The sequence below is a fragment of the Lycium barbarum genome, chromosome 9 (genome assembly GCF_019175385.1).
Source record: "Lycium barbarum isolate Lr01 chromosome 9, ASM1917538v2, whole genome shotgun sequence".
NCBI classification, from domain to species: Eukaryota; Viridiplantae; Streptophyta; class Magnoliopsida; order Solanales; family Solanaceae; genus Lycium; species Lycium barbarum.
The window spans coordinates 50,023,003-50,045,320 of record NC_083345.1 but is presented as its reverse complement, the minus strand read 5'-3'; positions in this window follow the sequence as shown (position 1 = coordinate 50,045,320).

Here is a 22,318-nt window from a genome sequence, read left to right as displayed (position 1 = left end):
CTATTACACTCACCTCATGAGTTGTCTTATCCAAGTATCCACATTTTTTATAACCCTTCGTACTTCATACCCCTGTCTCAATCATGTTGTTACTCTATTTTGCTAATAAACTTGTCATATCTTACTTCTGCTTATCCATCCAATTAATACTCCCGTATCACACTCTATTGCAGTTACATTTTTCTCTTTCTATGTGATGTTTTAGTACTACCAGTCTCCCTAATTTACTCTAGTATATCTCTTTACCATATCAATGTTGATCTCATAATTACCGTTACTATCAATTCAACAACATTTAACTCATCTCTAGTAGTTGTCAACGATACTCCTAACTTAATCCCGTCCTTCCACATCTTTTTACCCAACACCTTCTTCCCGTTAGGACATATTACAAGCTTACATCCTATCTTCTTTAAATTCTTGGAAAATTTCGACAGAGTTTCCTCTAGAATTCTTACTATCCAAAACCTGCACGCAGCAAATACTGACAACACCTCACAGTGCTAGTATGTATGTACACAACATATTTCAGTCACACAGGGCTCCCAATTTCAAGTAAAATACAAGGATGTCGAAAGTTACCTCATATATCACACCTCGAGATGCACTTGATCCTTTAGCGATCTGCCCTATTATCCCTTTCTATTTACTTTCCCTTCCATCCTTCAGCTTTGCATTTCAATCATACCTCAATACTCTTACCTTACCCAACATTCAACCTTTCGTGTCATTGCTTACCTTTGTACTGAGTCATTCAATTGGATTAGTTCACAACTTTTAACTGAACTTATCATCAAAAGATGCATTTAATCAATTCCTCTATTGTACGAGCACTGACTTACCTCTATGACAATCAATTCATTATCATATAAATATATATTTTGATAACACAACCTCAACGAAGTGATTTACCTCTGTAACTTTCAATATCATCCATCACTTTCTTCTGTCGATACCGTTCTTCTGCTGAAATCAAGGGTTAGTATAAGGAACCTCATTTCCTATGACTTGGCTCTATCGCACGATCTTAGATATGAAAGAAAAGTAACCATCCTAAATTCCCTGTAGCCTCCTGTTTATAGATGTGGCGTGCAACACACCATAAACAAAACTCTACTAGACACGACTTTGCAGACAACCCCGAGGATGAACTGCTCTGATACCACTTTGTCACACCCTAATTCTGATAGGGCATGATGGGCACCCGACCCTCACTTAAAGCCGAGCAAACCCGCTAGTTCTCATTATACTCATAGTCCTACTGGACCCTTAATCATGAAATGATGTGCAAAATGAAGGCCTTTCAAAACATTCTTTTCATCTTTCTTAACTCAAATAAAAAGTTGTAATAGTATGAATCCGTAAAGAAATGCATAATGCTACATCGGCTTGCATAGCTGCTTACAAGGCTAATGTACTGTATACATAACTTTGTCTGCAAAAGTCTCTAACATAAGATATGATATCAAAACCTAAGTTGGGAAAGGACCCCAACATACCCATACTGTGCGTGACTCAGCTCATGAGAACATACTCTGACGCGGTATCACTCCGAACCGAATGGAGTTTACCAATCCAGCTAACATCCTGGATCATCCTATAGTCAAACTCTAGGAAAACTTTCCTGCAAAGCAATATGGGGCTGTGTGGCATGAAACACTGCGCCCCAGGCAAAGGGACGTCAGTACGGATAATGTTCTGAGAATGTAAAGCATAATCAATAGCATAATGAAAGCATATGAAATAACATAGTATGGATGAGTTATGAAATGAGAGAGAGCTAGGTATACCTCTAGCGATGCTCGTTATACTTACTTATCTTCTTTCTACTAGGAAACTTCCTTTTCATACATTTGAATACATAGTAGTATCATACTCGACCATCTAAGTTCAGTTTCTTACGTACCCAGCCATAACAAAATTTGGTGTTATACGTACCTAGCCCTACCAAGGCTCAATGGTATCCGTACCTGGCCCTACCAAGGCTCAGTGTTATACGTACCCAACTGCAGTGGTGTGCGCGCAATAGATATCATACCCGGACATATAGGCTCGGTGTCACAACATAGCATTCATACTTTTATAACATACATATGTATCCGAGAGAAACATTTTGACACTATCGGGGTGACACAAAGTCTATAAACTCCCTATTTCTATTATTGAATCACCATCACCTTTATCGTCATCACTATTGTCATCGTCATCATTATCATCATCACCATTATCGTCGTCATCATTATCGTTATCACTATTATCGTCATCATCATTATCATTGTCACTATTAACATCGTCATCATTATCATTATCATTATTATCGTGGTCATCATTATTGTTATCACTATTATCGTCGTCATCATTATCATTATCACTATTAACATCGTCATCATTATCATTATCACTTTTATCGACGTCATCATTATCATTATCACTATTAATATTGCCATCATTATTATTTGTCATGACCCGACTAGGGGCCATGACAGGTACCCGGGGCTAACCACCGAGCACCACTCATTCTATTAGTCATCATACTCATTATACGTTTCTTCATTACTCTTGTGCTCATAATTATAGGAAAACCATTTTCATTTGAAACATGCTTACCTTTATATACATAAGCTCTTCGACTATCAAAATGATATATATACAACAAGAACATCGTGAGACCATACTACCCACACATACGTATCTACGAGCCTCTACTAGAGTACTAGAAATATGGACGGGACAGGACCCCGTCGTGCCCAAATATGTACACAAAATAATAGATCAAATAGCACCTCCGGAGTAATGGAGTACTCTCAAGTCTGCTGGTAGCTCCTACGAGTCTGGTTCACCTCTCTGTCTACCTATGGGCATGAACACAGCGTCCAAAGAAAACGGACATCAGTACGAACATTGTACTGAGTATGTAAGGCATCAACAATAACAATACATCAATGAAATAAGGAAGCATCAAATGAGGAGCAACCTGTAACTGACTATGAATTATAAAAGAAATAATGCATGCTGGCTTACTCCATAATCATCATCATATCATATATGCATATATGTATAAGCTGCTCGACCATTTAGGTATGGTGTGATAATCATTAGCCCGCGTCCAAGCCTCCCACGTCCAGGGTACCATCTCTTGCCGCCCACTAGTGGTGTCTGCCCATGCCATCTAGACATGGTGTATACGCTGCCCGCTTTAGCGGTGTCTGCCTGGCTATATAGGCGTGGTGCGATATCATCATATACATCTCATAGACATATCATAATCTTATCATAGTATTATCATAATGCATGCCTTGGAACTCAAAAACAACCATACTTTATCAGGGTGACATAAGGTCGTGAACACCCCCCCCCCCCCCCCCGATTCAGTTATGGAGCGTTCATAAGCATTCTGCCTCACCTTGAAGGAATTATCATATAAGGTGCGTGTATACAATGAATAACATCAATGGATCGTAATTAACACGATTAGCATTGCAGAAACATCATATTCGTGAACTCTAGAATCTTTGGTCTTAAGCTCATCATCATCATATTCATAATATCTCTTATTTTTAACTCATGTGGCTATTCATGAACATAGACTCTTAGTTTTCCGGAATGTAGGAAATTCATGGAGAAGGAGGGAAAATCATGTCATAAGATTCATGCCTTAGAAAGAAGGGACTAGCCTCACATAGCTTTTCGTTTAGCTACCCTATCGCTTGAACGTTCCTCTCCAATATGCACGTTTCTACCTTCAAGAGAGTTCATACTCATATTAGATAATCGATAACATAAGCGTGTTTGAACTAAAGCTAGAGAAAATTGAGCTGCATCTCCTTTGTTTCTACTACTTTCTCCATATCATATATCAACTCCCAAACATCAATAATAACATTCATAATATCATCATCAATAACTTTTGTCAAATTCATCATTATCCAATCCCAACAATTTTCTCTCAAAGTCATCCATAATCATGATCATAATACAACATTACATTCATTCTCATCTAATGTTTCTATCATGCTCTTAACATCATTCATAACGTAATTACAATCACAACATATCAATAGTCATGATTCACTCCAAACTACTACTCAAAAATGACACTATTCCCACATTCATGACTCATTTCCTATATCCTCCAACAATCCAAGTGTTTCAACTTTTCAATACCTTAAGCAACATGGAAATACCATAAAACTTACCTTAGATAGTGTAGGAATAAGCCTTGAGTGAAAATATTTCTCTTACCCCAAAACCCTAGTTCACTTCCATTAGAATTCCTTGGCTTGGATGAACTTTAATGTGTTTCTTACACTTAATTTTGTTGGTTTGAAGAAGTTGATCACCAATCTCTCTTGGGTTCTTGTATATGAACAGTATGGAAGGTTCTAAAGAGGTCTTAAGTCGTGAAGAAGAAATGAGAATGAAATAAATGAACTTGGGGTGCTCTTTTTATAAAATAAAAATCAGTCTCGACATTATTATACGGACACTTATACGGTCCGTATAAATATATATGGTCCGTATAAGTGACCGTACAATCATCCCGAGCAACAACTCATGCTGTGACCATTATATGGCACATTATACGATCCATATAAGTTTATACCGTCCGTATAAGTGACCGTGTAATCCCATCAGTGAGGCACCTTCACTATGATGATTCTGCGGACCATTATACGCACCGTAAAATATTATACGGACCGTATAATTGGTCGTATAATCTGTCTCTTCTACAATTTGTTCTTGTCACTTCGCTTGATCTCAAATCCCTATGGAACCTTCTTGATACTTGTTTAACACCTCGTTAACAATCTAAAGGACATTATAACTCTTCTCCAAAATATCATTAAGCCATCATTAATTCGATACTCGTAAATGCTGCCTGACACACAATATATACCTTGCTTTCCTTAACAACTTTCGTCTCCTACCTCAAATGTCTTTGAAATCTCATTTATAATCATCAAATGTTGTTTCTTACTTATCAACACATTGTATACATCATGCCCTTCATTAGGCTATTCACTGTGCATCAAAGGGGAATTTTCCGGGGTGTAACATTCTTCCCCCCTTTTGGAACATTCGTCCTCGAATGTTAAGCACTCGGGAATTCTACAAAAATTTCACCATAGTTTCCTATGTAATATGACAATACCATCCTATCACAACAGCCCACAATAACATTGCCTCACAGGGCCACAACACAATAGCAATATAAGTTGGCCACACCTGGCCCATATGCATAAAAAGAAAACATACATACCTTACAATCTCGATGTTTCAACGTGGATCTCTTCTGGGGGCTGAAATAAGTGCGGGTATTTGGATTTCATACTCTCTTCTGCTTCCCAAGTCATTTCTTCTCGGTTGTTATTTTGCGATAAGACTTTAACTGAGCCCACTTCCTTATTTCGATGTCTCCGTACTTGCCTATCTAATATGGCAATGGGCACTTCTTCATAGACTAGCTTTTCTGTCACTTGAACATCATCTATTGGGACAATCCCCGTAGGATCTCCAACACACTTGCGCAGCATTGAGACATGAAAAACTGGATGGACTGATTCAAGTTCTGGAGGCAAGTCCAATTCATAAGCTACTTGATCCACCTTGCGGATAATCTTATTGTTATATCCCATGTTTTGTGCATTCAGAAAATTAGAAATGAGTTTGACTTGAAAGAAATAAGGCTATGTTTATTTTATCTAACATATGTGTGTGATATTTATGAGAAATATTGTTGCGGAAATACGGAGGAAGGCCAAGGGCAAAATTTGAAATTTTGGCAATTTGTTTCGGGAATTACAAATAAGTTCCACAATGAATTGGGCCAAAAAAAAAACGAAGAAAAATGAGGCCCAAGTCTTAAGGGGGTGGCCGGCCATGTGCCTTGGCCCAAACCCCTTTAAATGGTCATATGATTAAGATAAGGGAGCAATTATATATCCATGCTCAACCATAGAAGTTTCAAGAAAACAAAACAAAATGGAGCAAGAGCAAAAAAAATCAAGGGGGTTTCGGCCCTTAGAGAAAAAGAAACAAAAATTTTTAAGTCCATCAATCTTGATCCAAAAATCATGATTTCCTAGCAATATTACTAACTCAAGGATGCTCTTTAACCTGGTATAATTTTTAAGGCAAGGAAGTGCTTGTGTTGGCAAGTGGAAGTTTGAAGAAAAAGGTAAGATTTCTATTCTTTTATGATATGGAATAAGTATATATGTTGTAAGGATTGGAATTAGATGAGAATTGTGGAATTGTGATGTGTGTGGGCATAGCCGTGTATGTGTGTGAGTAGGTGCATGGCCGTGTGCCATGGTGATGATGGAAAGTGATGAATTAAATTCCATTTAGTTTGTTAGTTGTGTTGTTTTGGTGTTTGTGATGTAAATAAGGGTTTAGTGAATCAAGTTGGTATTGAAAATGGTTGTGGGTTGTTATGGGAAATTATGTGATTTTAATATAGATTTTATGTAATTATGGAAGTAAGATTCTAAGTGTGGATTATTGTTGTTGGTTATGAATTTGTAAGTAGAAAAATGTGTTGTGATGGTTTTGTCGCATTTGTAGGAGTTTCGGATGGAATATGGAATTGGCGGAAACACTTGAATTCATGAATATTGTTTGGAATGGTATGGAAATATATTTGAATAATCTTGAATTAGTTAATGGATATGGAAAATGTTGATATTAGTTTGATAGTGTGAAGTTGGAATGGAAGTCGTTGTACTATGAAGAAAAGAGGACTATTTATGTTATAGTGCGTTTTGTGGTAATTGTTGGTGTTGTTGGATTGTTGGGTTGGTGTTGTTGATATATTGAGCCGAGCTAAGTCTCGGGGATGCTATATGTATAGGGGAAATGCTGCCGAAATTTCGGTAGACACTATGAATTTAAGTTTGAATTCATAAAAGCTTGGAACTTATATTTGGCAACTATGACCAATTGTAGATTTTGGACGAAACGGGGATTGAGATTGGACGAGCGTAAGGCGCAACTAAGGTATGTAAAGCTATCCCTTTTCGTCTCTTGGCATGTCCTAGGTGTACTAGATTCGGATTTGAGCCTCGTAGGTTATTCTGCTCATAGGAATGCGAATCTAAATTTTTTGTACTATTCATTCAGCACAATTGAATTATAGCCCTTACGTTTAATAGCCCTTAAATTTTGTTGGAAAACTGTTCAAACATCCATAACCCGTACAGATGTGATAGGCTCGCTTTGAAACCTTCATGGATGACTCCATAGAGTCCAATGTTGTAATTTATATCCGTCACCTCGACTTGACCTGAGGTGGGCCCACAAGTTCCGAAACTTCCTTCGTATGTCTCACTTGAGCTATTTTTGTATGATATAAAAATAAGACTTTCGTCTATGAAACTAAGACTCCGTTTGATTCGTTCCATAAGTCAATGGAAAGCTCCTTAATGCGAATATCCTGATGTGAGCATGTAATTCGTTATGAGGAGTCTGCTATGAGTAATCTGATATAAGTATCCGAAATAAGTATTCGGTTATAAATAATTCGTTACGAATATCCTGATAATACATTCGATTCCTTCATCGGATTTTAACTTATGCGCACCTAGTTTCTTACTACTCCGCTCGTATATATATGTTATGATCCCTTTCACCGCGTTCCGGGCCGGTATGTATCGTGCGTATGGTTCGCCGAGTCCTTTGTCTAGGGGTCGGGTTCCATGTATGTAATTTTGAAGTATGAGGTGTCCGGCTCCGGGGTACTGTGGTATATGTCCGTCCCCGGTTGCCGTGTATATGGAGTATGATGTGTTCGGTTCCGGAGTACTGTGGTATATGTCCGTCTCCGGTTACCGTGTACGGTTCTGGGGTACTGTGGTATATGTCCGTCCCCAGTTACTGTGTATATGGATAATGATGTGACTGGTCCTCGGGTTCTCGTGTTATATGTCCGGTTCCCGAGATACCGTGTACATGTTATGGAATCTTCTAGAGTATGGTGTGTTATGGCGCCAGAGACGGGAGTGACGACCATGTTCCTGGGCCCTTTGCATGACTTTGATATGCATCATTTGTGATTGAAAAGTAAGTATTCTGATATTCTGGATAAGCTACTTACCTTCTGTATTTTTCTGATATACGATTTTGGCATTTATATTATTGTGCGTACTATGGGATATTGACCGCTGGACCCCTGACCGTGGTGTGTGCGACATTGACCGCGGTATGCCGCATTTGTGATGTTGACCGCTGGATTCTTGACCGCGGTGTGTGCGACATTGACCGCTGGACCCCTGACCGCGGTATGTCGCATCTGGGATGTTAACCGCTGGATACTTGGCCGCGGTATGTGTGATAGTGACCGCTGGACTTTTGGCCGCGGTAATTGTGTGTTCGATCTTCTGTGTGTATGAAATGGAAATGTTTTTTTTTCAAAAGAAAGCAAAGCATTTTGGCATTTTGATTGCCGTATTTGTCTTCCGGAACCTCTTATGTATGATTTGTACGTCAGCTGCAACACTTTGGTATTCTGGTTATTGTGCTCACCTTCTGTACATTTTACTTCGGCTATGACTTCGTTTTCTACGCTTCATGCTTTACATACTCAGTACATATTCCGTACTGACGCCCTCTTCTTCGGGGGCTGCGTTTCATACCGCGCAGGTACTCCCAAGTGAGTTGAAGACAGTATAGAAGATGTTCCAGTGCAGATGGCAAGCTCCATTTGTTCCCGGAGTGCTGCCGAGTCAGAGTTGGTATGTTATGCTTTCTGGATTACGTTAGAGACTTTGCAGACAACGTCGTGGGTATTGGTTGTCAGTCTGTAAGCGGCTCCGTCAGCCGATATGTCGGTCGATGTTATGTACTAAATTTTGTATGATTATAGATTTGTTCTGCTTGGAATCTACGTGAAAGAATATTTCTGAAACAAAAACAATTATGATGTATTTCATCTCATTGGATTTGAAAAGTTTGACGTGATTTTATGTGCAGCAAGAGTCTGAGGGTTCGCTTGACCCTAGGTAAGGGTCGGGTGCCCATCACACCCTAGCGGAATTAGGGTGTGACAAAGTGGTATCAGAGCAGGTCTGTCCTAGGGGTTGTCTGCAAAGTCGTGTCTGGTAGAGTCCTGTTTATGGTGTGTAGCGCGCCACACTTATAAACAGGAGGCTACGGGGCATCTAGGGATTGTCGACCTTCTTTTCTGTCTCAGATCGTGCGATAGAGCCAGCCGTAGGAAATGAATTCTTTCTACTAACGTTTGATTTCAGCTGGAGAACAGTATCGACAAAGGACAGCGACTGATGATATTGGAAGCTACACAGTACACAGGTAAGCAATGGTATGAAAGATGTATGTTGGGGAAGTTATTTGAAGTATGATTGAAATGTAAAGTGAAGATCGAAAAGGAAAGTAAATAGGAAAATGCCACCGGTGTCATTTGAGTTATGTATGTAAGGTAAGTCTCGACATCCTCATACTTTTACTTGAAATTATTAGCCTTGTGTGGCTATGATTCGATATGATACGTACGCATATATGTTGGCCCTGTGAGGCATTGTTGGTATTTCTGCGTGCAGGTGTTGGGATAGTAAGAAGTACAGAGGAACCTCTGCCCACATTTTCCAGAATTATAAAAAGGAAAAGAGCCGACGGGCAAAGCACGAAATTATTTGCAAAGAGAAACTAGAATGTAATAGTGCAGGGCAAAAGGAAAAACCTACGGTATGGAATGGGGAATCATGTGAATACTAAGTAATTCAATTATCGGGAAAACATAACGACAGATAAGGAGCGGGTATGGAGGAAGGATATGATTACTAAAAGATAAATTGCTACGTCAATTATGTTATGCGAGGACCAGCTATCAGATAAAATTTTGTACTATGTGGTCGAGAGTTCTCATCGCCTCATAAAAAGAAACTCCCCCGAAATGCTTGTGGGACCCTAGAAGGCCAATCTAACATTCGAGGTCAAATGTTCTAAAGGTGGGGAGAATGTTATATCCCGTGTTTTGTGCATTCAGAAAATTAGAAATGAGTTTGACTTGAAAGAAATAAGGCTATGTTTATTTTATCTAACATATGTGTGTGATATTTATGAGAAATATTGTTGCGGAAATACAGAGGAAGGCCAAGGGTAAAAATTTGGAATTTTGGAAATTTGTTTCGGGAATTACAAATAAGTTCAACAATGAATTGGGCCAAAAAAAAAAAATGAGGCCCAAGTCTTAAGGGGGTGGCCGGCCATGTGCCTTGGCCCAAACCCCTTTAAATGGTCATGTGATTAAGATAAGGGAGAAATTATATATCCATGCTCATCCATATAAGTTTCAAGAAAACAAAACAAAATGGAGCAAGAGCAAAAGAAATCAAGGGGGTTTCGGCCCTTAGAGAAAAAGAAACAAAAATTTTTAAGTCCATCAATCTTGATCCAAAAATCATGATTTCCTAGCAATATTACTAACTCAAGGATGCTCTTCAACATGGTATAATTTTTAAGGCAAGGAAGTGCTTGTGTTGGCAAGTGGAAGTTTGAAGAAAAAGGTAAGATTTCTATTCTTTTGTGATATGGAATAAGTATATATGTTGTAAGGATTGGAATTAGATGAGAATTGTGGAGTTGTGATGTGTGTGGGCATAGCCGTGTATGTGTGTGAGTAGGTGCATGGCCGTGTGCCATGGTGATGATGGAAAGTGATGAATTAAATTCCATTTAGTTTGTTAGTTGTGTTGTTGTGGTGTTTGTGATGTAAATAAGGGTTTAGTGAATCAAGTTGGTATTGAAAATGGTTGTGGGTTGTTATGCGAAATTATGTGATTTTAATATAGATTTTATGTAATTATGGAAGTAAGATTCTAAGTGTGGATTATTGTTGTTGGTTATGAATTTGTAAGTAGAAAAATGTGTTGTGATGGTTTTGTCGCATTTGTAGGAGTTTCGGATGGAATATGGAATTGGCGGAAACACTTGAATTCATGAATATTGTTTGGAATGCTATGGAAATTTGTTTGAATAATCTTGAATTAGTTAATGGATATGGAAAATGTTGATATTAGTTTGATAGTGTGAAGTTGGAATGGAAGTCGTTGAACTATGAAGAAAAGAGGACTATTTATGTTATACTGCGTTTTGTGGTAATTGTTGGGTTGTTGTTGTTGATATATTGAGCCGAGCTAAGTCTCGGGGATGCCATATGTATAGGGGAAATGCTGCCGAAATTTCGGTTGACACTATGAATTTAAGTTTGAATTCATAAAAGCTTGGAACTTATATTTGGCAACTATGACCAATTGTAGATTTTGGACGAAACGGGGATTGAGTTTGGACGAGCGTAAGGCGCAACTAAGGTATGTAAAGCTATCCCTTTTCTTCTCTTGGCATGTCCTAGGTGTACTAGATTCGGATTTGAGCCTCGTAGGTTATTCTGCTCATGGGAATGCGAGTCTGAATTTTTGGTACTATTCATTCAGCACAATTGAATTATAGCCCTTAAGTTTTGTTGGAAAACTATTCAAACATCCATAACCCGTACAGATGTGATAGGCTCACTTTGAAACCTTCATGGATGACTCCATAGAGTCCAATGTTGTAATTTATATCCGTCACCTCGACTTGACCCGAGGTGGGCCCACAAGTTCCGAAACTTCCTTCGTTTGTCTCACTTGAGCTATTTTTGTATGATATAAAAATAAGACTTTCGTCTATGAAACTAAGACTCTGTTTGATTCGTTCCATAAGTCAATGGAAAGCTCTTTAATGCGAATATCCTGATGTGAGCATGTAATTCGATATGAGGAGTCTGCTATGAGTAATCTGATATAAGTATCCGAAATAAGTATTCGGTTATAAATAATCCGTTACGAATATCCTGATAATACATTCGATTCCTTCATCGGCTTTTAACTTATGCGCACCTAGTTTCTTACTACTCCGCTCGTATATATACTATGATCCCTTTCACCGAGTTCCGGGCCGGTATGTATCGTGCGTATAGTTCGTCGAGTCCTTTGTCTAGGGGTCGGGTGCCATGTATGTAATTCTGAAGTATGAGGTGTCCGGCTCCGGGGTACTGTGGTATATGTCCGTCCCCGGTTGCCGTGTATATGGAGTATGATGTGTTCGGTTCCGGAGTACTTTGGTATATGTCCGTCTCCGGCTATCGTGTACGGTTCTGGGGTACTGGGGTATATGTCCGTCCCCAGTTACTGTGTATATGGATTATGATGTGACTGGTTCTCGGGTTCTCGTGTTATATGTCCGGTTCCCGAGATACCGTGTACATGTTATGGAATCTTCTGGAGTATGGTGTGTTATGGGGCCAGAGACGGGAGTGACGGCCATGTTCTTGTGCCCTCTGCATGACTTTGATATGTATCATTTGTGATTGAAAAGTAAGTATTCTGATATTCTGGATAAGCTACTTACCTTTTGTATTTTTCTGATATACGATTTTGACATTTATATTATTGTGCGTACTATGGGATGTTGACCGCTGGACCCCTGACCGCGGTGTGTGCGACATTGACCGCTGGATTCTTGACCGCGGTATGCCGCATTTGTGATGTTGACCGCTGGATTCTTGACCGCGGTGTGTGCGACATTGACCGCTGGACCCCTGACCGCGGTATGTCGCATCTAGGATGTTAACCGCTGGATACTTGGCCGCGGTATGTGTGATTGTGACCGCTGGACTTTTGGCCGCAGTAATTGTGTGTTCGATCTTCTGTGTGTATGAAATGGAAATGTTTTTTTTTCAAAAGAAAGCAAAGCATTTTGGTATTTTGATTGCCGTATTTGTCTTCCGGAACCTCTTATGTATGATTTGTACGTCAGATACAACACTTTGGTATTCTGGTTATTGTGCTCACCTTCTGTACATTTTACTTCGGTTATGACTTCGTTTTCTGCGCTTCATGCTTTACATACTCAGTACATATTCCGTACTGACCCCCTCTTCTTCGGGGGCTGCGTGTTATGCCGCGCAGGTACTCCCAGGTGAGTTGAAGACAGTATAGAAGATGTTCCAGTGCAGATGGCAAGCTCCATTTGTTCCCGGAGTGCTGCCGAGTCAGAGTTGGTATGTTATGCTTTCTGGATTACGTTAGAGACTTTGCAGACAGCGTCGTGGGTATTGGTTGTCAGTCTGTAAGCGGCTCCGTCAGCCGATATGTCGGTCGATGTTATGTACTAAATTTTGTATGATTATATATTTGTTCTGCTTGGAAGCTACGTGAAAGAATATTTCTGAAACAAAAAAAATTACGATGTATTTCATCTCATTGGATTTGAAAAGTTTGACGTTATTTTATGTGCAGCAAGAGTCTGAGGGTTCGCTCGGCCCTAGGTAAGGGTCGGGTGCCTATCACACCCTAGCGGAATTAGGGTGTGACACTTATAGGGTCCAATATATCGAGGACTTAACTTTCCTTTCTTACCAAAGCTCATCACACCTTCCATTGGTGATACCTTTAAGAATACCCAATCATAAACTTGAAATTCTAAGTCTCGCCGGCAGTTATCCGCATATGATTTTTGGCGACATTGGGCTGTCAATAATCGATCTCGGATCACCTTGACTCTTTCTACCGCTTGTTGAATCAACTCAGGGCCTACTAGTTGTACTTCTCCTATTTCCAACCATCCAATTAGGGATCTACACTTCCTTCCATATAAAGCTTCATACGGAGCCATTTGGATACTGGAATGGTAGTTATTGTTGTATGAAAACTCGATTAGAGGTAAATGGTCATCCCAACTACCACCAAAATCTATAACACATGCTCTTAAGATATCCTCCAAAGTCTGAATGGTACGTTCGGCTTCCCCATCAGTCTGCGGATGAAATGTCGTGCTAAGCTTTACTTGAGTACCTAGACCTTCTTGGAAGGATTTCCAGAACTTGGCTGTAAATTGCGTTCCTCTATATGTGATAATAGATATTAGAATACCATGGAGTCGCACAATCTCCTTGAGATACAACCTTGCATAATCTTCTGCTAAGTATGTGGTTCTGACGGGAAGAAAATGAGCTGCTTTCGTGATTCTTTTCACGATCACCCATATGGAATCATACTTGCCTCGGGAACGGGGTAACCCCACAATAAAATCCATATTGATCACTTCCCATTTCCAAGTAGGGATTTCCATTGCTTGCAATAATCCTCCTGGCTTTTGATGTTCGATTTTCACTTGCTGGCAATTTGGACGTTGAGCTACATATTCTGCTTTGTCTCTCTTCATGCCATCCCACCAATATATCAACTTGAGATCATGATACATCTACGTTGCACCTGGGTGAATAGAATACCGAGAAGAATGAGCTTCTTCGAGGATTCGATGACGTAATTTTGCAACATTCGGAACACATATCCTGCCTCAGTATCTAAGAATTCCATCCATAGAAGTTTCAAATGGGGACTCCTCTTTTTCATGAAATGTGTCTCTATAATGGCTCAACTGAGGATCTTCATATTGAAGCTCTTTCACTTCCATTTTTAGGGATGAAACTGTGGGATCATTAATACCAATTCCTCCACTACCTGAATCATTTAGGCGTACTCCAAGATTCGCTAGTTGGTGCAGCTCATGAATTAATTCTTTCTTCTCCGAAGGAACTTCACATAAGCTGCCCATCGATCGGCGGCTAAGAGCATCAGGTACTACAATTGCCTTTCCGGGATGGTATAAAATGCTCACATCATAATCTTTCAATAATTCTAACCACCGCCTCTGCCGTAGATTTAACTCCTTCTGTTTGAAAATGTATTGAAGACTCTTGTGATCTGTATAAATATCAACATGCACACCATACAAGTAATGTCTCCACAACTTTAATGCATGAATAATTGCAGCCAATTCGAGATCATAAGTTGGGTAGTTCTTGTCATGTTTCCGCAGCTGCCTCGAAGCATAAGCAATGACTTTACCGTGCTGCATTAACACACATCCTAACCCAACACCGGAAGCATCATAATATACAACATAGCCATCCGGCACTTCTGGAGTGTCAAGATTGGGGCTGAGATTAATCTGTCCTTCAACTCTTGGAAGCTGAGTTCACAAGCATCATTCCACTGAAATTTAGCTGACTTCTGTGTTAGCTTCGTCAATGGGGCTGAAACAGAGGAAAATCCTTCTATGAACCTTCTATAGTACCCTGCCAATCCTAGAAAACTACGGACTTCTGTAGGCGTCGTAGGCCTTGGCCAAGTCTTCACAGTTTAGATTTTCTGAGTGTCAACTCGAATGCCATCATCTGAAATAACATGGCCCAAAAATGTCACAGAATTCAGCCAAAACTCAGACTTTGAAAATTTTGCATACAACTCTCGGGTTCGAAGAAATCCAAGAACAATACGTAAATTATCTGCATGTTCTGATTCATTGCGAGAGTATACCAGGATATCGTCAGTGAATACTATTACGAATAAATCCAAGAGAGGCCGGAATACATTATTCATAAAATTCATGAACACTGCCGGAGCATTGGTTAACCCAAACGACATCACCCGGAATTCATAATGCCCATATCTCGTTCTGAAAGTTGTTTTGGGAATATCTTCTTCTTTAACTCTTACTTGATGATAACCTGACCTCAAGTCTATTTTGGAAAACCACTTGGCACCTTGTAATTGATGAAATAAATCATAAATCCTCAGAAGAGGATATTTGTTCTTTATCGTCACCTTATTCAACTGCCTATAATCGACACACATCCATAAGGAACCATCTTTCTTTCTCACGAATAGGACTGGTGCTCCCCAAGGTGATGAACTTGGTCTAATAAACCCCTTCTCAAATAAATCTTTCAACTGTGCCTTTAATTCTTTCAATTCTGCCGGAGCCATTCGGTAAAGGGGAATAGAAATAGGCTTGGTGTCTGGGAACACATCAATAGAGAAATCAATCTCTCTTTCGGGAGGAAGTCCCGGAAGTTCTTCTGGAAATACATCCGGAAATTCATTCACTACCGGAACGGATTGGAAAATTGGCGACTTTGCTTCGATATCATGAACTCGAACTAAGTGATAAATATATCCCTTATCTATCATCTTTCTTGCCTTAAGGTAGGAAATAAACCTACCTCTTGGAGATGCTGCATTACCCTTCAATTTCCGCACGGGCTCTCCCGGAAATTGGAATCGAACTACTTTCATTCGGCAATCAACATTAGTGTAACATGAGGCCAACCAATCCATACCCATAATCATATCAAAATCTAACATTTCCAGCTCAACTAAATCAGCCTTAGTCCGGCAGTCCCATATCACAATTATACAATTTTTATACACTTGTCTAGCTATCACGGGATCACCAACCGGAGTAGATACCTCAAAATGTTTAATTAGCTCAAGTTTCACCCCAATACGACCAGCAACATACGGAGTAACATAAGATAGGGTAGAACCCGTATCTATCAGTGGATACACGTCATGGGAAAATACGGTTAATGTACCTGTAACCACATCCGGGGAGGACTCAAGATCCTGTCATCAGGATAATGCATACATACGGGGCTGAGTGACACCTGAAGTAGATGCTCCCCCTCTGCCTCTACCTCGACCTGCTAAAATCTAGGGACTCTGCCCTACTGGACGCACTGAAGAGGAACGAACTGCTGATCCTGTGGGCTGAACCCTACATCTACCACTCATTGACGGGAAATCTCGCATCATGTGCCCAACCTGGCCACAGGCATAGCGAGCATCTGAACCTTGGCGGCACTGTCCGGAATGTAGTCTACCGCACTGGCTGCATCGCGGTACTGGGGGTCTCCTCTGGCTATAATCTCCCCCAAACTGAGAATCTGAGGCCCTCGAACTCTGACCCTGTCCTGAACGAAAGGAGCGATCAAATCTCCTACCTGTAAATTGTGGAGGTGCACTAGTCGCCGACTGGCCTGAATGTCTAGGATATGTCTACGTCGATCCCCCTCTATAATCACTACCTGCCCCCATAGATCTGGCCCTCTTGCTTTGCCCTCTATCAATATCACGATCACCCCTTTGTGGAAGTTGTTGTCCTTCTAATCCTGGGCATGGGCTTGAATGCAGGAAATATCCATCCCATCTTGCAACAAAGCCGTCAGGCAGTCTCTGAACAAATGTGGCCCTAAGCCACTCACAAATCGATGCACTCTATCTCCCATATCGGTTACCATAGTCGGGGCGTATCTAGCTAATGAATTAAACTGAAGGCTTTACTCCCGGGCACTCATATTTTCTTGTTTCAAATTTAAAAATCTATCCGCGCTAGCTCGGTGGACCTCGGGTGGCAAATAGTGGCGGATGAAGACATCTACAAATTCTTGCCAAAGGGGAGAAGGCGCATTCTCTTTTCTTGATGATAACTAATTATTGTACCATAATACCGCCACATCGCGGAGTCTATAAGATGCGAACTCCACAGATTCAGTTTCAGAGGCTCAAAAAATCATTAATGTTCTCAACATTTCATCAATAAAACTTTGCGGGTCTTCATTCGGCTTTGACCCGAAAAACTCTGGAGGATTCAAACTCATGAAATCACGAGCTTTGGTACTAGCTGCCCAAGCACTTAGACCCGCATTCTGCCGCGGTGCCTGGTCGGCAACTAACTGCGTCAATAGATGAATAGCCTCGGTCACTTGTTGACCCGAAGTAGCCGGTGGAGAAACTGGAGGCATAGGAGCTGGAGCTGATGCCCCTTTCTGTTCTTCTATAATAGGCGGAGTGGGAGAAGTATTGGATGGAGCCTCAGTATGTGATTCGCCCTCTTCTACATTCATTGGCGGCTCTCTTTGTACCCGTCTTTTCATCGTAATCTTGCCCTTCTGGGCGGCTGTAGCTTTTCCCTTTGGCGGCATTTCTTAAATCATGGCACATTATTAAGGAGGGGAAAAAAGCTTTTAACACAGCTCTATCGCACGATCTCTTAAGATGAAAGATGGTCATTCTTTTCCTAAATGCCCTGTAGCCTCCTGTTTATTAGTGTGGCGCGTAACACACCATAAATAAGACTCTACTAGACACGGCTCGTAGACCCTTCCTAGGACTGAACTGCTCTGATACCACTTTTGTCACGACTCGACTAGGGGCCATGATGGGTACCCGGGGCTAACCATCGAGCACCACTCATTCTATTACTCATCATACTCATTATACGTTTCTTCATTACTCTTGTGCTCATAATTATAGGAAATCATTTTCATTTGAAACATGCTTACCTTTATACATAAGCTCTTCGGCTATCAAAATAATATATATAATAAGAACATCGTGAGACCATACTACCCACACATACATATGTATGAGCCTCTACTAGAGTACTAGACATATGGACGGGACAGGACCCAGTCGTTCCCAAATATGTACACAAAATAATAGATCAAGTAGCACCTCCGGAGTAATGGAGTGCTCTGAAGTCTGTTGGTAGCTCCTACGAGTCTAGTTCACTCTCTGTCTACCTGTGGGCATGAACACAACGTCCAAAGAAACCGGATATCAGTACGAACATTGTACTGAGTATGTAAGGCATTAACAATAACAATACATCAATGAAATAAGGAAGCATCAAATGAGGAGCAACCTGTAACTGACGATCAATTATAAAAGAAATAATGCATGTTGGCTTACTCCATAATCATCATCATATCATATATGCATATATGTATAAGCTGCCCGACCATATATCCCTCGTCCAGGCCTCCCACGTCCAGGCTACCATCTCTTGCCGCCCACTAGTGGTGTCTGCCCATGCCATCTAGACATGGTGTATACGCTGCCCGCTTTAGCGGTGTCTGCCTGGCTATAGAGGCGCGGTGTGATATCATCATATACATCTCATAGACTTATCATAATCTTATCATAGTATTATCATAATGCATGCCTTGGAACTCAAAAACAACCATACTTTATCGGGGTGACATAAGGTCGTGAACACCCCCCCCCCCCCGATTCAGTTATGGAGCGTTCATAAGCATTCTACCTCACCTTTAAGGAATTAGCATATAAGGTGCGTGTATACAATGAATAACATCAATGGATCGTAATTAACATGATTAACATTGTAGAAACATCATATTCGTGAACTCTAGAATCTTTGGACTTACGCTCATCATCATCATATTCATAATATCTCTTATTTTTAACTCATGTGGCTATTCATGAACATAGACTCTTAGTTTTACGGAATGTAGGAAATTCATGGAGAAGGAGGGAAAATCATGTCATAAGATTCATGCCTTAGAAAGAAGGGACTAGCCTCACAAACCTTTTCGTTTAGCTACTCTATCGCTTGAACGTTTCTCTCCAATATTCACGTTTCTACCTTCAAGAGAGTTCATACTCATATTAGATAATCGATAACATAAGCGTGTTTGAACTAAAGCTAGAGAAAATTGAGCAGCATCTCCTTTGTTTCTACTACTTTCTCCATATCATATATCAACTCCCAAACGTCAATAATAACATTCATAATATCATCATCATTACCTTTTGTCAAATTCATCATTATCCAATCCCCACAATTTTCTCTCAAAGTCATCATAATCATGATCATAATACAACATTACATTCATTCTCATCCAATGTTTCTATCATGCACTTAACATCATTCATAACATAATTACAATCACAACATATCAATATTCATGATTCACTCCAAACTACTACTAAAAAATGACACTATTCCCACATTCATGACCCATTTCCTATATCCTCCTACAATCCAAGTGTTTCAACTTTTCAATACCTTAAGCAACATGGAAATACCATAAAACTTACCTTAGATAGTGTATGAATAAGCCTTGAGTGGAAATATTTCTCTTGCACCAAATCCCTAGTTCACTTCCATTGGAATTCCTTGGCTTGGATGAACTTTAATGTGTTTCTTACACTTAATTTTGTTGGTTTGAAGAAGTTGTTCACCAATCTCTCTTGGGTTCTTGTATATGAACAGTATGGAAGGTTCTAAAGAGGTCTTAAGTCGTGGAGAAGAAATGAGAATGAAATAAATGAACATGGGGTGCTCTTTTTAAAAAATAAAAATTTGTCCTGACATTATTATACGGACACTTATATGATTCGTATAAATTTATATGGTCCGTATTAGTGACAATAAAATCATCCCCAGCAACAACTCATTCTGTGACCATTATACGGCACATTATACAGTCCGTATAAGTGACCGTATAATCCCATCAGTGAGGGACCTTCACTATGATGATTCTGCGGACCATTATATGGACCGGGTAATATTATACAGACTGTATAATTGGTTGTATAATCTGTCTATACTCCAATTTGTTCTCGTCACTTCGCTTGATCTCAAATCCTTATGGAACCTTCTTGATACTTGTTTAACACCTCGTTAACAATCTAAAGGACGTTATAACTCTTATCCAAAATATCATTAAGCCATCACTAATTTGATACTCGTAAATTCTTCCCGAAACACAACATATACCTTGCTTTCCTTAACAACATTCGTCTCCGACCTCAAATGTCTTTGAAATCTCATTTATAATCATCAAATGTTGTTTCTCATTTATAATGATCAAATATTGTTTCTTACTTATCAAAACATCGTATACATCGTGCCCTTCGTTAGTCTATTCACGGTGCATCAACGGGAAATTTTTCGGCGTGTAACATCATTATCACTATTATCGTCATCATCATTGTCATCATCACTATTATTGTCGTCGTGCTCGTAACATATCATTTACCTTTATCTAATATGAAGCCCTTTATGAACATAGACTCATAATTTTCCGGAATGTAAAAAAGTTGGGGAAAAATAGGAAGATTTATGCCATCGGAGTCATGCCTTAGAAGGAAAGGGCTGGCCTTACATACCTTTTCGTTTAGCTATTCTATCGCTTGATCGTTCCCCTTCAATGCTCACGTCTCTACCTTAAAGATAGTTCGTATTAACATTAGCTAATCGATCACATGAACATGCTCAACTAGAATGAATTGGGCAGCATTTCCTTTGTTTATACGACTTTCCTCACATCATGTATCAACTCCTAAATTTTTTTAATAACATTCACAATATCATAACCAAAAATATTCATTTACTCTACTTTATCCATATTTCACAATTTCACTTCAATTCCTCCATAATCATGGTCATAGTTCACTATTACATTTACTCACATTTAATGCTTATCCTATGTCCTTAATATCATTTATAACATAATCATAACCACAACATATCAAGAATCATGACTCATCCAATGCTACTACTCAAAATCTCATTATTCTCATCTTTGTAACCCATTTTCTATTTCCTTTCATAATCTAAGTCTTTCAACCTCTCAATATCTTAACCAACATGGAATGATCATAAAACTTACCTTAGATAGTGTGGGAATGAGCTTTGAGTGGAAATACTTCACTTGAACCAAAACCCTAGTTCACTTCCAATGGAGTTTCTTGACTTGGATGAACTCCAATGAGTTTCTTACACTTGGTCTTCTTGCTTTGATGAAGTTGATCATAAATTTCTCTTGGATTCTTGTGGGAGAATTGTGGAGAACTTTCTAGAGAGTTCTTGAAGTGTTGGGTGAAAAATGAAATAAATGGAATGAGGTTTAACTCCTTATATAAATTTTAAAGCTGTCCCGAGTCAGTTCTACGGACCAACATACGGTCCGTATCATTTATACTGGCCGTATGTCTGGCCGTATATTTGGTCCAGATGAAGTCCCATTCTAGGTAGAACATACGACATAACATACAGCCAGTATGTTGGGTCGTATAATGCCCAGTTTTTCCGAACTCTTTCTCGTTGACTCGTTTGATCTCCAATCCTTATGAAACTTTCTTAAAACTTGTTTAACACCTCATTAGCAATCTAAGGGGCATTATAATTTTTTTCCTAGACATCATTAATTCGATACTCGTAAATCTTATCCGACACATAACGTATACCTTGCTTTTCGTGGAAACTCTGTTCTCTTACCTCAATGTCTTTGAAATTTCAATTAGGATCATCAAATTCTATTTCTTCCTTATTGAAACATCGTATACTTCATGCCCTTCGTTAGACTATCCACTGTGCATCAACGAATATTTTTTCATAGTGTAGCAGTCAGAGGTTGATCATGTAGAACACCTACGAGCAGTGCTTGGAGTTCTTCGAGATAGAGAGTTGTATGCTAAGTTCTCCAAGTGTGAGTTCTGGTTGAACTCTATGGCTTTTATTAGTCACATTATTTCAAATAAAGGTATTAGGGTAGATATTGAAAAGATTGAAGCTGTGAAGAATTAGCCAAGACCCACGACACCAATGGAGATACGTAGTTTCTTGAGCCTAGCAGGATATTATAGAAGGTTTGTGGAAGGATTTTACT